General features: G+C 43.1%; 1 pseudogene; it reads right to left on the bottom strand.

Annotated features, from left to right (window-relative positions):
- Positions 1–941: 941 nt before the first annotated feature.
- On the bottom strand, positions 942–7,582 carry LOC119344762 (annotated as a pseudogene).
- Positions 7,583–11,052: the final 3,470 nt, after the last annotated feature.

Here is an 11,052-nt window from a genome sequence, read left to right as displayed (position 1 = left end):
AAAAAAAAACATACATGTGGTATAACAAAAGTAAACATGCAAATACATTAATGAATATTAGTGCCAACAGTTTTTAGGTATCTGTTACTGCTATCGGCTCCAAATTAATCTCATTGATTACGGGCTACTGCAGTTGTTCATGCATTGCAACAGTAAGGGAAAGCTCTTTCTTGTACAAATCAAGTTTAGTGGAGTTCATACATGCTAGTAGTATCGTAGGCAGGGAGTGCGCTAATCACCAATAATGTGTACAGTGCAAACAATGTGTTTCCCGATATGAGTAATAACGTGTCGATCCTCTTCTTCCGACCCTGTCAGCTGCCAAATAATTGACGTGTTCTTCCCGCAAGAATGAAATAAAAACAACTAACGTGTTTCCCAATAGGAGTAATATTTGTTAGCAGTAATCTTGATTAGATTGATGAGTGCTAGTTAATTAAGGTACGTGTGCATGTTGTGCATGCACGTGAAGTGTCATAGTAGTATACGGTGTACTAGGTTGCCGTGTAGTTTAGTAGATTAGTAGTACGTATTGGAGTCAACTCGTGTACTAGTAGGAGTCTAAGAGTTTAGGCTGAGTCAAAGTCGGTTATGGTTAGCATTGGGGCTGGCCGACGTGTATATATAGATACACAGGGCCTGCAACTTTGTAACCGTGGCAAGAAAATAGAAAAGCAATAAAAAGGAAAATAGAGGGCACGACATGGGCCCTTGGCTATCAGTTTTTGTGTGTGCGTGTTCGTCGTGATTTGATGTGATCGATCCTGAGGGCGAATTTCCAGCAATATTGGTCATACACCTCCAAGCCATACAGTGCAAATCAGCAAATCGCACCTCCACTAGCGATCCAAAGTAAATCTAATCCAGAAATGTTAACGCGCCGATGTTTCCCCGATTAGTTCTGTCTCAAGCGCACCAACAGTCTCGGCGTCAGAAAACTCCTAACCGCCTGTTCCATCCGAGCTGCATCTCCTGGAGCGCGAAGAGCTCTCCAGCTGCAAGCTCTCTTTGATCCCCTCCAAGACCTCCACCATCGTCGGCCGGTCCCGTCCCGTGTGCTCCGTGCACCGCAGGGCCAGCTCCGCCACCTTCCACACAGAGTTGATGTCGCAGTCTCCTCTTATCATCGGGTCGGTCATGCTGTCGATGTCACCTTCAGAGAGCCTGTGGCGTGCCCAATGAGAGATGTTGGTTCTCTCTGTGTCGCTGATGATGATGATTGTTGGCTGGCCTGTGATGAGCACCAGGAGAACGACGCCAAAACTGTACACGTCACTCTTCTCGCTCAGATGAGAGGTTGCGTAGTACCTGCTCAGAGCTAAGTCTCACATTTTACTCAAACAAAAAGTGTTGAAACATAATAGGGGCGACCTATGCGCAACAATTGTTTCAACAGAAATATGATAAATGAGGGTCAAGAACGTGCATGCGTACTCTGGGTCCAGGTAGCCTAGGGTACCAGCTGGTTGGGTGGTTGTGTGTTTTCTCGTGCCACCGCTGAAAGCCCTTGTAAGGCCAAAATCCGATAATTTTGCCTCCATATTTGAAGTAAGTAGAATATTCCCAGTCTTGACATCTCTATGTATCAAGGGTGGGCTGCAGGATTTGTGCAGGTATTCCAGTCCTACATGCATGGATAATTTAAACTTAGATGATGTCTACACGATCAAAACATCGATGATTTCTAGCATTGAAGGGATATGGTATATAGACAACAGCCCACATGTGAAAAAGAAAAAGAAACTTTCCGCATACCGTAGGCAGAGTCCAATGCGATCTTCAGGCGTTGCAGCCAATTAAGGGATTCTTGACCTGTCAACAAAAACTAAATTAGATAAACTAGTTAACTTTCAAGAGAGGGCTGGTAACCTGATGCAGTAGTAGCTTACTATTTTTCAAGTATTCATTCGTAAACCAGCTTTCAAGTATTTTGCAAGCAACCAAATTTACATACTTCTATAGTAAGAACTCAGAAACAATGGTTTGCGATTTTACCTAGCTAACATTGGGTAACTAATCTGTCTGACGGTTGAGGCCTGTATCTATATGTGAGTAGTGTCTATTCGTTGCAGGTCTGGTCATATAGGAAGAAGTAGAAATGTCGATATCTTAAGACTTTAGAATGTTCGCAGGAGCATAGAGTAAATTACCAGATATTTACGATGTTTTAGGATATGTCACCCCCATCTCATTGACAAGCGGACACAAGACCCGCAAGTTAGTGGGACAAGGGGCATCATGTCCTGAACTTGTGTCACTAAAGAAATACAGAAATAGGAAAAACACAAGAATGGAGTGACATATCATCTTCAATACTACAGGATTCGTATGGGTGTGTGATTGTGTGCAGGAAATACGTATGATCCTTCACATGAGGTTGGAGTGGGCAAATTTTCCTATAGAAACTAGTACAGATGAAACCCCAAGAAAATTTCTTGTGGAATGTATTCCTATGAATCAAACAATCCTCCAAAGTTCCTTTAGTAATCTTTTGAATCAAAGAGTCCCTGAGTTAGGAGCAGCTGAGATTTTGTTGAGCAGAAGCTTGCAGGACATACTCCGCAACCATGCTGAACTTACCTTTGCACTCCCGCAGAATGATGTGGGAGTGGGGCAAAAGTTACTAACCTCTGAGCCGGTCCTGCAGGTTTCCTCCATCCATGTACTCATAGACAAGGCTTAGATGTTTTCTATCCCTGCAAAAACCAACTAAGGACACCAAGTTCTTGTGATGGACCCTCGCTAGGTGCTGAGCCTGCGGTATGGATATGATAATTCCAATATTTTAAATAGCGCGCTACAAAATATAGCGAGGCCCTTCTCTAAATGCTACACAAGTTATAGCACGCTAATAGCGTGCTATATTTCAAAATAGCGTTTGCAAAAAAAATCAAATATATCTAGAAATAAAGTATTTAAGCAACTAAATTTTTCATAAGAGCAAGCAATATATGCATAAGGGCCAAATCCAGCACATAAAAATAGTAAGTCTCAAACATCAACAACCATAGTTTTAAGAGTCTCTAACATCAACAGCCACCGGGGCAGCCACCTGGGCTTGCTGGTTAGGTCTCGTGGGAGAATCTGATAAAAGGAGTGAGAAAGCTGGTGGTCGTGGGTTAGTTTTGGCCTGCTGGGCCTGCTGGGCTGTGCTTATTTCAGTTTTGCATGATCTGCACGTCGTAACGTTACAACGTTACAAAGTTATAGCGTGTGTAGCACGCTAATTACGCGATTAGCGGCGTAGCGTCTGATTTTGTCAAAACGTAACGTCTCCCTTTCAAATATGCTATAACCGCGTTATAACGGCGAAATAGCGTGCTATTTAAAATATTGGATAATTCATAAACCGGCAATATGTATTGTATGATATCTGATACACATATACTAATTTTCTTGAGTGGTAAATGTACATGACTGACTACATGTACCTCAGCTAAAAATTCTGCATAACCTTGTGAAGATGTCTCTGAAAGCATCTTTACTGCACCAGGAGTTCCATTCTCCAAACAGCCAAAATACACAGGGCCAAATCCACCCCTTCCGATTACAGTGTTGAAGTTATTGGTAATGATCTTGAGTTCCTTGTACTTGAAGCTCCAGTTCTCGAACTGATTAGCAGAACGAGGCACATCTAAAGGCAGCATAAACACTGCTCGTATTTTAGTACGCACTCAAAAGGAATGCCAATCAATCATGCTAAACTCCCTTGGTAATACCACTATTCATAAGTTGATATTGATTTTGTTACCTGGTCTCTTCTTCCTTCTGGACCAAATGACAAGCACAAGCAGAGCCACAAGAACTAGAGCGGCAATTACAGGAACAACAATTTGGAGTATAGATTTTGTTTTCTTCTTTTTGTTTGGAGATGGGTTGCAAGGAGGACTTCCACATAGGTTTGGGTTATTGTCGATCCTAGAAAAATCTCAGGAAAGATTTAAGAATGTTAAATTTGGAGTTATTGGAAATACCTGTGATTCAGGTATTATAGTACTCTCCTAGCTTATAATTTACAGAGAGAAATCCACATATTTTCTATATTATTTTAATTAAGCTGCTTTTATGGTAATGCTGATGCATAATGCCACATGTTTGCTACGTGGCATCTCAGTCATCACAAGACCTCTTGGGATAGGGCCAAGGGGGTAAAATATATTGATGCAAGAGTTCAAGGTAAAAAAATAACAATTCCAAAGTTCAAGGTTGAAAAGTGAACTAATAGATCAGGGTTCAAAGTTGACTTCTTTTTTATTGAACTTATTGCAAGTGTGCTTAAATAGTACTAGATGAACATATATTTTTAACCACTAGCTCTCATTATCACTTAGTCAAGTAAATGTGAAAAATATAAGAATTATAATGGTAATATGCCCATGGTAACTAGACCGGGAAAGAGGTTCAAATTATCCACATTTGATTTGAAGAAAATATCTACTGCAACCAATTGCCTCCATCAAATTCATCGACGATGGTGTTGTTGAAGTGTATGTGTATTGCCTAGCCCTTTTCATCTGTTCAGCCTTTTTGTTGTGTTGCCTAGTGCATGAAGCTTAACATGGTACATGGCCCAAAGCCTTGAGTTCAAGTCCCGACTTTCACAATTTATCCAAAAATTGCTGCTGCTCCCCACTTTGTTCACATATAGGCCTCATAAGTCATGCCTCTGAGTCTATTTGAGTGTTGGCTTTCCACGTCACACATGATAGGGGGTGTTGAAGTGTATATGAGGATTGTCTAGACCTTTCTATCAGTTTGAAATTTTTGTTGTATTGGTTAGTGCATGAAGCTTAACAGGTGTAATGGCGATATATAGGAAACATGTGCAAACCTTAGTGTCAGAAATCCGTCCTGAGATTTTTGTAGCAGGTTCATAGGAATTGGTCCATTGAGGTCGTTGCTTGACAAATCCCTATAAGAGATAAAGAAACTGGAAAGTGGTTCTATGCTATACAGTTTGCAATACAAGTCAGATTGTCGGGACACGTACAAAAATGTAAGTGATGGCACTTGACCCAGAAAATAAGGTATTGTTCCCGATAGATTGTTGTGTGATAGATCCCTGGAATGAAAAGTGACATGAAACACTCACAAACAAATGCTTAAGTATGATGGAATGAATTCCCTTGCTTTCAACAAGTTTGAGCTTTCATAGTGAGATACTTTGTACTTGGGCTCAACAACAATAATTACCGACCTCAAGATTTGATAAACTTTCCATGTCAAAAAAGGTCGGACAAATACAGTTCAAAATCAAAACTCAACGTTGCTTTTAGTTTTTGCAAGCCTGTAGCTTCTAGGTTTCATATGGTAATGTGTTACTAACGTTACTGGCAGAGACAATACTGAGCGGTCTTGGGGAGACTCTTCGTATAGTCTTAGGGAAATCTGAGGTGGTAATCTAAAGAACTTACAAGCGTTGGAGCAATGTTAGCTGGCCAAAGGAAGCATCTATTTCACCAACCAACCCACTGGATGACAAGTTTCTGCAAGGAAGATGGAACAATCATCATACGTGGAACTGCACACACTACTCATTTTACATCGCATATAAGTTATGTTCTTTAGAACTCACAGGGCAGTTATTCTTGGGGGACCACCGGGAATGTAACTGCAATCCAAACCATACCATGCAAAAGATATAGGGGCGCACGGATCACCCACCCAGTTTCTCTTCACCGCAAACTTTGTCTGGATTGTCATCATAGCATTGGCTGAAGATACCAAATAAACGTGTAGGCGAAAATGTACATATTCAGTTATGCACATATCGGGATGAACGAAACACCCATGCACTAAAACTAAACTGAGCAGAAGAACACTGAAACTACATTCAGCAGAACATTATTGAGATGATGTGGTAGATACGTCCAATTATGAACTTATGTGTGTATTTATAAGTTAAGATCTACGTAAGTTAAAATATAGTGTGTGAATTTAGCGTGATTTCTTTTAAATTCTACTAATCAGACCCAAATTTTTTTGGTTTTGAATTCTCATGACAAGACTACTCTTTGCCTCAGCAGTTAAGTAGCACATTAGTTTTGGTGACTTGACTGACCCAAGTAATTAAATTAGAGCTACCAACATAAGAAGAGGATGCCATAGTATACCATCTAAAGATGCAGTAGTAGATTCATTCAGGGGCCACACCATGAATATCTCCATTGCGTTGATCAAAGGCGGGAGCACAGATTTTGATGTTGCCAGGAGGGAGATGCTGTGCTCGCCTGAGCCTTGGACAATCGCTGGGAGAACAGTAGCAATCAAGTAGGTTGGACTGAATCCAGCAACTAATTGGTTGTTGTCCACTGATACATCAAATTGCCTCAACCCTTGGACAGCCTCCAGCTCGGCAAAGTAGAGTGCAAGAGAGTACTTGGTGTCAACGCCAACACCCATGGATGCATCTGCACTCCAGGATATGTCCATCCTTGAACCATTCACTGGAGTGGATGCACTACGCATCACTGCCGATGGTGCATCGTAGTTGTTGTTTGGAGAGTTCTGGACAGGCTCATCCGATTTGTTGGTTACATCTGTCCAGCTGGGAACATCTTGGTATCTTTGCCACATACGGTCGTAGGGGTCATCTGGGAACCTTGGGTAATTATTGAAAGGAATAACATTGAGCATGGTCAATTTAACGTAATAAGAAGAAGAAAGGAAGAAACATTAATTACATAGTCTATCAACCTATCTAAGTAATAACTTTGCCCGATCTGCTCACCTAATGTGCCCATAGTTTGTTCCGAAGTGGTAGCGATTGGGTCCAAAACCAACTGTGTCACGAAAAAAGCTGAGCAAAACAAAGGTCTGTCCCACATTCACCTGCGGATAAAGATTTTCTTTGAGTGACCTCAAATCAAGCCCTGAGATGAAAGGTGTTCCGGATCCTATATTCACCAAGCAAATCTGCAGGAAGTCGGCAGGGCACAAAGCAATTATCTCAAACACATACGCTGTACTAGAATTGACAATGTTCACTGTTGTCCAGTAGTTGGCCCCGAAGTAAAGATCAAAGGTAGGAAGCCTATTTAGCTTGTCATAGTCACCATAGCCAAATGCAGCCCTAACAAGGTACTTGCCACCCGGTTTTAGGGACCGCAGTGTGTAGCAGTTACGTTCTCCGGTAGGGAAGAAGCGAAGATTATGGTACCGGTATGCAAGGTCGGGTTGCAAATTCTCCATGTCAACATTGTGGATCAGTCCTGTATCAGTGAAACCCTCATCCCATACATATGATATACCTGTCTTGGAATCTGTGTAAGTCGGGTCTGTGGTATATCCACAGTCGATGCGTATGAAACCTGACAAATGGATATGAAAATGGAATGGGTGTTAGGATCTAATAAATGCATATTTTCTGACCCTATCAACAACGATCATTGCCGTGCTACAATTGCAAGCAACCAGACAAGCCTGAAAAAGTGATACAACATGGTTTTTTCATGGAAAACATAGTTTTGATCTTTAAGAAAACTACAAACACAGCAGCAACAAACCCTTTCCGAATCTCGCCCTTCATCGTCTCGCTGCACCCAATCACCTCCTGCTGTCTCACACCACTAATCCCGTTCATGGCAACTGCCAAAACCCATCTAAAGTTGGCATATAAGGTCCCCGAGTAAACAAGTTCAATCTTGTTCCCCGTGGTTGTGGGGTATCATTTTTTTTCAGTAATAATGGGTGAATTTATTGATTTAAAATAAAGCATCAAGGGGACGCAAATACAACGAGTACACCCTAGGCTTCTGCATATTTAGGATGCATAGAGCCTATAAAACATGGCGGCAAAAAGCAAAGTCATATAAAACCAAACCTATTCCTTGGCGGAGGAAAAGGAAAAGGAAACCTTTGGTAGCATGAATTCCTTGCTAATATTTTACCTGTCACGGGAAGATTTACGACGTAAACAAAATAACTGGTGCAAATGGAGCTCATTTACCACGTAGGGTCAAGAGAGAAGGGATGTTATTAGTTACCGTGACTGTCAAGCTGACCATGGATGCAAATGGAGCTTAAAGACGTCATAAACAGCAACACAACCATGGTCCAGCGACGCACTGCATGAGCCATCCATTGTGAAGGCATATGGCACCCCAATTACAAACTGGCCAAGACCCAACCTCACGGTTTATTTATATATAGTAAGAGAGACAATGGTATAATGAAACAGGACGGAGTCTACCATATATAGAAGGGATGACCCAAAGAAGCACACATCGTAATCCTCTCCTCAAACAGTATGGCGCCAAACAACTACTAGAGTAGTTCGGGCAATCAAATACAACAGTGGCAAAGAAACATTTTCTTTATTCCCTTCTGTATGCATCTGTGGACCAACAGCTAGTACGTAGCTTGTGATGCCACAGCTAAGCCAGTATGCGTGCTGGCTCAAGCTCAAAGCAGAGCAAGGCAGAAGATATGTTTTGCGAAAAAACTTCTAATCTATTAAACATTCGTCATCACGGCAATCGAGAGTACCAGTCAACCGCACCTTGTGGAGACCACCGGCGGTCAATCACCAGCACCAGCTGCTAAATCCATCGACGGCCGACCGAGAGCAGAGCCACCAGATACAACACCAACACCGCACCATGCCGACAAGGAATGGACGTGTGCCACCCGAGGTCGCGAGCCACAATAGTTCCACGTCGCACCTCTCCACTAGATTTAAGGATAGAAGTCGTCGTGTGTTGCTCTTCTCAAGATTTAATGATACATCCAACTTTCTAATGTCGCATATCATATGCTAACAAGGTATAACCTAAACATGAGATGGGGAAAATGGTGTCGCAATCTGGATGTATCTCAACCGGCATGTACTCCTTCCCAGTCATGCTCATAAGCTTGTTGAAGCTGGCAGTATGCTTCAGGACAAATTCTTTACTATCGCAGTCCTGAAGGCATCTGAGTTCTAACCGAGAGATTTGGTTGTTATCATCGAAGGAAGCTACAGTGTAGTGTAAGTACCCCTCCGACAATCCAAATCTTCAGCCGTATGTGTCAGCGATTCTATTGGCGGTACTAGAATTCATGAAGTCGATCAAGAGAAGCAGCGGGGGGTGGAAGATTCAACTCGTGGGCCATCAGGCCGGCCCACTTGCGATCGCAAGATTCCCCAGTGGCTTGCAGACAAGGACTGGGGAGCAACTAGTTAACGAGCGCTCCTTCGGGAGCCTCGCAACGATCAGCGCCACTTGGCGCGCTCTCAGCCATTCGCCACGTGTCACGCTCTGGACGCTCCCTTCGGATTTTGTTTTTTTTATTTTTCCGCACGCGTTTTCGGCTTTTGAACTGTTTTTTTCTTGGTTTTTTCAACGTTTTCGTTTTCCCTCGGTCTTTCTTAGCTTTTCGACCAAATTTTTTTTAAAAAAAAATTTGCGTGAAAAAATGCGTTTTCTTTTTTTTTCCTTTCGCGAAAGTCACGGTTTTTCTTCCGCGAGAGGAACGGTTGTGCTTTAGCGAGAGTCACGGCAGTGCCTTTCGGAAACAAAAAAACGCATTTTCTGTTTTTTTTCTTTCGCGAGAGTCACGGTTTTGCTTCCGTGAGAGGCACGGTTGTGCTTTCGCGAGAGTCACGACCGTGCCTCTCGGAAAGGGAAAATAAAACGCGTTTTCTGTTTTTTTTTCTTTCGTGAGAGTCACGGTTTTGCTTCTGCGAGAGGCACGGTTGTGCTTTCGCGAAAGTCACGGCTGTGCCTTTCGGAAAGGGAAAAATAAAACGCGTTTTCTATTTTTTTCTTTCGTGAGAGTCATGGTTTTGCTTCCGCGAGAGGCACGGTTGTGCTTTCGCGAAAGTCACGGCCGTGCCTCTCGGAAAGGGGAAAAAATACACGTTTTCTGTTTTTTTTCTTTCGCGAGAGTCACGGTTTTGCTTTTGTGAGAGGCACGGCTGTGATTTCGCGAGAGGCACGGGCGTGCCTATTTCGGAAAGGGAAAAAAACCATGCTCCCGGTCTGGTTTTTTTGCTCGGTTTTTTTCGTCTTGTTTTTTTCATGAAAAAAAGGTTCGTCAAAACCTATCAACATGGGATCTAGTTTTGAAGATCTTGACGCGAGGCATCCAATGGTGAAAACGGTTCGAGATTTGGATGCACGGTTTAAGAGATAAAACGTTTTGAATAAACGGATCTACGAAAAAAGGGAAAACTCCCTGGTTGCGACAAGTGGCGCGTTGCATGTGCGTCACTTGTCGTGACCTGGGAAAGTGGAGTGTTCTTTGCAACGAGTACTCCTTAATTAGTGATTTCGCAAGGACTGGGCCTGCTAGGGTAGACGGATCTTGTCGGCACGCACCATCAAGAGCTGCAGCATGGCTGGGACCCGGATGCGGAACGGGTCGAGGTGCCACCCTTGGGGGAGGTTCACGTCGGGTAACGATAGTGGGACACCCATGAGCTAGGAATGCATGCAAATGAACAGCGAGCGGTCGGCTTTTGGATTTGTGCCGGCGCGTTGGGCTGGCGTTTTTATTCGTTTCGACCCAAACGATCACGCGCGTACCATTTGGGTCAGCACGTTAGAGTTGCTCTTATTACCATGCATGATTGTGCCAACAAAGGGTGTCAACGAGGAGGACAGGGCCGAATTGAAGATGGACAACGATGGGCCAAATGGTGGATCTGTACGTACCAGTGGGTGGGTGGCCGGTGAAGCAATTGATTGAGTGGGCCAGAAATGTCACCAGCAAATTCAGTATACAGGCCCGTCCCGTGGTAACGTGAGACAAACGAACAACCAATTTTCTTTTCTTCATATATACTAGCAAAAGAGCCCGTGAGTTGCAACGGGAGAGAAAACATAACACACGCTCTTAACTCAACAACCGTCACTCAAGACCATAATAGGTCCATTTTCTTTATTTTTGCGAGGTATCATATTTATGTTGCCGCTTATCCTCCTTCTCATCCTCGCCAGCGATGGCCTCGGTGTTCACACAAAACAACAAAAAAATGTGTGTTGAATATGGTTAATTCTAAGGCGTTCTCTCTCCCTCTCTTCTCCCTCTCCCTCTCCCTCTCTCTCTCTCTCTCTCTCTCTCTCTCTC

Source organism: Triticum dicoccoides, unplaced genomic scaffold, assembly GCF_002162155.2.
Source record: "Triticum dicoccoides isolate Atlit2015 ecotype Zavitan unplaced genomic scaffold, WEW_v2.0 scaffold184109, whole genome shotgun sequence".
NCBI lineage: Eukaryota > Viridiplantae > Streptophyta > Magnoliopsida > Poales > Poaceae > Triticum > Triticum dicoccoides.
Note: the sequence above shows the minus strand (reverse complement) of the source record. Positions and strands in the feature narration are given on the sequence as shown.